The sequence below is a fragment of the Magnolia sinica genome, chromosome 9, assembly GCF_029962835.1.
Source record: "Magnolia sinica isolate HGM2019 chromosome 9, MsV1, whole genome shotgun sequence".
In the NCBI taxonomy this organism is placed as follows: Eukaryota; Viridiplantae; Streptophyta; class Magnoliopsida; order Magnoliales; family Magnoliaceae; genus Magnolia; species Magnolia sinica.
Genome location: NC_080581.1, coordinates 8467642 through 8474446, shown reverse-complemented (window position 1 = coordinate 8474446; position 6805 = coordinate 8467642). Strand labels below are relative to the sequence as shown.

The 6805-nt window shown below is 40.6% G+C and overlaps 1 pseudogene; it reads left to right on the top strand.

Moving 5' to 3' along the window:
* Window positions 1–464: 464 nt before the first annotated feature.
* On the top strand, window positions 465–6409 carry LOC131256425 (glutamate receptor 2.2-like; annotated as a pseudogene).
* Window positions 6410–6805: the final 396 nt, after the last annotated feature.

Below are 6805 nucleotides of genomic sequence, written 5' to 3'. Positions count from 1 at the left end.
TATAGGCTGACATAGGTTTTCGAGGCCTTTTTCTAGATGGTTGACTCATTCATCATATGCCTTGCAAGTGCGTGCATCCATCCACACCATCCAGATCACAGGACCCACCGTGGATGATGCATAAGAGGTCACAAAATCCCAACAATCCCAACCAACCATTTGGTTGCTATTGAATGGACGGTTAGAAACAAATTGTTGCCAAATCCAAATTCAGATATTTAAGGCCGTGGGTCAGTGTGATTTTTGGGCTATGCTCGATCCACATTGTGGAAGACAACTTGAATAATTATAATTTTATATCTGCATGTCACGTGTAGAGTCCATGTAAACGGCCGTTTTTTAAATGGTGGTGGACCATAGAACACAAGCTGAAAGGCTGTTTAAACGAGGACTTTGAACAACATGTCAATATAGAACGGCTGTCGAGTTTTGTATTTTAGCGACCGATCAAAAGAAATTAAATGATGGAGTGCGGACTTTCAGTTTCGAGGAGACGGGGGGTTCCTGTGACTGCCGTTTTTAATGGGAGCAGATTAGGTGAGACACCCAACACACCCAAGACGGTGCGGTCATTACCCTCGGGCTCACCGTGATTAATGAATTCTTTATCCATGCCATTTATATGTTTTTTTCAGATCATTTTAGGATGTTAATTACCCTCGGGCTCACCGTGATTAATGAATTCTTTATCCATGCCATTTATATGTTTTTTTCAGATCATTTTAGGATGTTATTCTGAAAAGGAAAATGAAGTAGATCCAACTATCAGGTCAACCATACCATAGGAAAAAGAGTGCGGATCCTCTGTTTCGTGGAAACAACAAGCAGCTGATTCACCTTTATTATTGATCCATGTCACCGCAAACGCCACATCCCCAGTTCTTTTTTAATATATTAAAAAAAATAATAATAAATTACATCGAAGGAAAAGTCTAACGGCATTAGACGGTTTCGGAAATACTCAGTACTCTCTTATTGTACTGAGTAAACTCAGTTGGGCCCACCTTGTATGTATGTGGTCTATCCATGCCGTCCATCCATTTTCCCATCTAATTTAAGGGTTGAGCCCAAAATTGAAGTATATCCAAATATCAAGTGGATCATACCACAGTAAACAGCCAGGATAATGATTTCCACTGTTGAAACCTTGCTAGGCCCCACAATGATGTTTATTTGTCATCCAACCTGTTCATAAGATCATACAGACATGGATGAAGGGAAAACACAAATATACAGCTTGATCCAAAACTTTTGTAGCCCCCAAAAATTTTCAAGAGTAAATGTTCAATTCAACTGTTTCCTACAATGTGGTCCATTTGAACATTGTATATGCTTCATTTTTGGTCTCAAGCCCTAAAATTATCTACTAAAATTGATGGACAGAGCGGATAAAATACATAAATCATGATAGACCCCACAGAGTTTACTCAGTACGCTAAGCTGAGTTACTCACCACGCAATACGCTTCCTTCCATTTGGGGATTTAGCGCACGGGTTGAGTAGCCTGACTAGCTACTAAAGTGGCATCACCTAGTTATGTGGGTCTGACCATGATGTATGTTTTGTATCCACACTCTCCATCCCTTTGGAGAGATCATTTTAAAGGACAAGCCAAAGCATGAATCAGATCCAAAACTTGAGTGGAGCCCATGATCACAAAAAACAGTGGAGATAGTCACGCCCACCATTAAGAACTTCTACGGGTCACAGAAGTTTTTGATCAATCTGATATTTGTGTTTTCCCTTCTTTAATGTCTGTGTTAACTTAAGGTCCACTGTAATTTTTATTTAAGTTTCCATTTGAGGATTCAGCGCACAAGTTGGGTAGCGAGACTCGCTACTAAAGTGACATAACCTAGTTATGTCGGTCCCACCATGATGTTTGTTTTGTATCCACACCATCCATCCATTTTGATAGATCATTTTAGGGCATAAGATAAATAATGAATCAGATCTAAAACTCGAGCAGACCCCACCACAGAAAATAGTGCAGAGAGTATGCTCACTATTAAAAACTTCTAAGGGCCACAAAAGTTTTCGATCAAGCTGATATTTGTGTTTCCACTTCTTTAATGTCTGTGTTAACTTATGAACAAGTTGAATCTCAAATTAAAATCACAGTGGACCTTAAGATGGCTTCAACGGTGGATGTCACTCTCCTCGCCGTTTTCTATGGTGGGGCCCACTCCAGCATTGGATCTACCTCATTCTTTTGATCATACCTTAAAATGATCTCTCCAAATGGATGGACAGTGTGGATACAACACATACTATTCACAACCCCAAGTGTAGGGTCACGATGTAGTAATAATTTCGGTAAGATAGAGGTTGAATCCATAGGGACTGCAACTTGTAGGTTTATGAAATTAACTAAAAGTAGAACTAGAAGAAGTGAAACTAATTCTGAAGTATTTGAGAGAGTAATTGTGAATAGAATAATTAAAACTAATAATTTAAAGGTGGGAACTAGGGTGCCAAGGATTCACTTGTAGTAATCAGGGAGCCCTCTTACTTGATTCAAGTAACACAATTAGAATTTGAGTTCTATCCTATCTAATTGAAAAATATATTAATAAAACCAAGTCTAAACTTCCATTGACCTAATTCTCAATGAAGAAGAACTATGATAATTGACAGAGATTTTATCACCAAACTATGCCCATGAGACAATGACAAACACCAAGATTTACCAATCACATAGTCTCAAAGCAGAAGAATTGTGAAGATTAGGAAGGATTTCATCACCCTACCATGCCCAAGGGACGATGGTGAATAACAGGACTTACTAATTTCACAATCTTAAATCAGGAAAAGAAGATACTCAAAACTATTATAGTTCTACTGTAATTTAAGTCACAATAAACATTAAAAATTGAAAGTATTCCTTAAATTATGTGGAGAAAATGTGGTCCATTGTCCTGTGCAAAATAAGAAGGAAAAGTTCATTTTGGGATAGGTTGATGAAACGTTCCCAAATCGCTTAAGAAAGATACATTGCATAAACAGATGATCCACAAACTCTGCATCTCTTTTGGTGATGACTAAGCGATTAACATCATTCTTTTGTGTAGCTCTGGACTTGTTAAAAAACATAGGTTCAGGCCATCATAGGCCCGCAAAAATTAGAAGCAGCTGACTTTGTGGCCGAAGTCGGAGTGAAAATGCAAGTGCCCATTATTTCTTTCTCTGTGACGAGCTCTTCACTTTCTTCCTCTCGAACTCCTTATTTTATCCGAACAGCACAGAATGACTCCTCCCAAGTGAAGGCAATCGCGGCCATTGTTCAAGCTTTTGAATGGAGGGAAATCGTTCTCGTCAATGAAGACACTGATTACGGAACTGGAGTCGTTCCTTATCTCACCGACGCCTTCCAGGATATCAATACTCAAGTCTCATTTAAGAGCGTCATTCCGCTACAAGTAACTGATGATCAGATACTCAGGGAGCTCTACAAGTTGATGACCATGCAAACAAGAGTATTCATTGCGCACATCTCATCTTCTCTTGCAATCCGCTTCTTCCCAAAGGCAAAAGAGGCAGGGATGATGAGTACAGGTTATGTGTGGATTATTACAGACATGCTAACGGACCTCTTGGATTTGATGAACTCTTCAGTCATCGATTCAATGCAAGGGGTCTTGGGCCTGAAACCATATCTGGCAAAAGTCCAAAGAGCTTGATGATTTCACAGTCAGATGGAAGAGAAAGTTCCGCCAAGAGAATCCCGATGTAGAAAGAGTTGAACTAAGTATTTTTGGTTTATGGGCATATGATACAGTTTGGGCACTGGCAATGGTGGCAGAGAGAGTTGGGACTGTGAAGTATCACTTTAAAAAACCAAAAACCAGTGAAAATTCAACAGAATTGGAGACTCTGGGTGTTTCTCAGGCAGGTCCAAAACTTCTCAATGCCATCTTAAACACAGAATTCCATGGCTTGAGCAGTGATTTTCACCTCGTCAATGGGAAATTGCAGCTGTCGGCCTTCCAAATAGTTAATGTGATGGGGAAAGGTGGGAGAGATCGGAATTTGGACTCCAACTTATGGAATTTCACGGAATTTGAACTTGAACACAGGTCCCAAGAAAATGTACTCAGCTTCCAAGGATGATCTTGCACCTGTATTTTGGCCAAGAGAATCAACGTCTGTGCCAAAGGGATGGATGATACCTACAAGTGAGAAGAAGTTGAGATTTGGTGTCCCTGTGAAACAAGGGTTCTGTGAGTTTGTGAAGGTGGAACGAGATCCTCACACAAACATGGCAATTGTCACTGGATTTTGCCTAGATGTGTTCAAAGCAGTGGTGGAGACTTTACCATACACTTTCCCTTACGAACTCATTCCCTTTGAAGGCCCAGATGGGCACATGGCTGGGACTTACAACGACCTGGTTCATCAGGTTTATCTCAAGGTTCGTTGGATTACCATTATGTTTTTAAATGTGTTCTTGATACCACTCGAAACAAACTTCTGGCTAATGCCATACTGACCTCACATGATGTTTAACAGTGTGTGACATTTGAGAAGTGCAGAAAATGCATTCTTCTTTAAGTAAAATGACATTTCCCTCTCAAAATGGCCTAAAATTAACATTGGCTCATTTCTCATGGTAGATGAAATGAGCCAAATGAAAATTTGAGTGGAAGTCCATTGCAGCCAATGGAGATTTTCTGAACGCACTGTAAATTAAGAAAAATTACGATCCATGTTCTCATTTGTGGGTTTTGTTGTATTTGAAAAATGATAGAAATATGATGCCGGGGTGGGAGATATAACAATCATAGCCAATCGCTCTTTGTTCGTCGATTTTTCGTTGCCGTACACAGAGTCAGGGGTGTCCATGGTAGCACCAACGAAAGATGACAGTAAAAACATTTAGATTTTCCTAAAGCCCCTCAATAGGGACCTTTGGCTGATAAGTGGGGCCTTCTTTTTCTTCACTGGCTTCGTGGTGTGAGTGCTAGAATACAGTATAAACCACAAGATCAGAGGCCCACCTTCTGAACAACTTGGCATGACCATGTGGTTCTCATTCTCAACGATCGTCTTTGCAAACAGTTGCGTAAATTACACTTGTACCTCTTGACATCTACTAAGAGAATACCAGGTTCTAAAATCTATTATCTAGTATCCACACATGTGACTAGTATCTCTGACCAGCTTGAATTTAGCATATGGCCTGACAGAGCAAGGGTTTGGATCTAATACATGGGTGTGCAATGTGTATACAGATTGGTTGCTAGATAACTAACCTATTTCCATTTATCACCAGATTGTTGATTTTCTAAACGGTCCACTAAGTCCTCTTAAGCGTACTCAGTCTCTTAAAGTGAATCCCTTTGACTGTTGCAGGGGAGAGAGTGGTTAGCAACCTGTCTAGATTTGTGTTGATCGTATGGTTTTTCGTGGTGTTGATCCTGACGTCAAGTTACACTGCAAGCTACACCCTGATCCATAGATCAAGTGGTAGACTGAGTGAAAGATACCTCGTTTCAACACTGGGGTCTTGGTATCGATCCCTAGTGGGGGTGGCTAACAGTGAAGTGTGAACTCACAGTGGGGTGTACTAACAAGCTAGCAAAAAAAAAAAGTTACACTGCAAGCTTGACATCTATGCTAACCGTTGAAAGACTCCGATCCACAGTCACCAATGTTGCAGAACTATTAAAGAATGGGGACTATGTGGGTTATCAACGGACCTCATTCGTGCTCGACCTACTGAAAGAGATGAAGTTCAATAAATCCAAGATTAGGGCCTACCGCACTCCAGAAGAGCTCGTAGAGGCCCTAAATAAAGGAAGTCAAAATGGTGGTGTTAGTGCTATTTTCCATGAGGTCCCTTACATTATGCTCTTCCTCTCAAAGTACTGTGATAAACGAACAATGGTTGTACCGATTCATCCAACAGCAGGGCTTGGTTTTGTAAGTCTCTCTACACATACACAAATATGGTAATTCACCATCCACTGTGGTGGATGTGAGCATTCCTCATATATACAGATACACATGTATCTGAGCAATAATTCGAAGCAACAATGTTCCACTGTATCATGGTGCAAACGAGATGCATCGAAGACATTGATGGTCAAATCATCTATTTAGACCATCCATTTAGTTTGGTACTTGAAATGCTAACACATACTTACATGTAGAATGGTTTCATTTCATGTTGTTTCCTTGTCAAATTCACAGGTCTTTCCGAAAGGGTCACCTTTCATACCCGACATTTCAAGAGCAGTCTTAAATGTAACTCAAGGAGACGGAGGTGACGATCAAGAAAGCATGGTTTGGGGATCAGACCACTCATTTAAACCAATTCCCAACTGTAACATCACAAAGTTGTCCCGTCAATAGCTTCTCATGCCTCTTTCTCATCATTGGACTTACTTCAATTTCTGCCCTTTGTTGATAGATGCCTTAAATCCATCAATTTATGCGCTGCTAGACCAGTCGAGCCTGACTTGACTGGTCGAGTGGGCCGCTCGACTAGTCGAGGGCTGTTCGACTCAAAGTCCAGCGACTTATGTTTTTTTGGTGTCCGGGCTACTCGATCGGTCGAGGGGGTCCTTCGACTAGTCGAGGGTTACGCAGCCGATGCACGGATTGCGTAAATTTGAAGCGCTTTCCGAACTTTTCTGGACTAGGTGCGTGAGTGAAGTTTCCTAAACTATAAATAGGGGTTCCTAAGATTATTCTAAAGTATTTTAAGGCTTCCTAAAGGTATTCTAAAGGGTTATAGGGTTATCAAAGGGTGTAGCAAGAGTGAGATTCGAGGTTGTTCGAATCGGGTAAGTCCTCTCTCTTT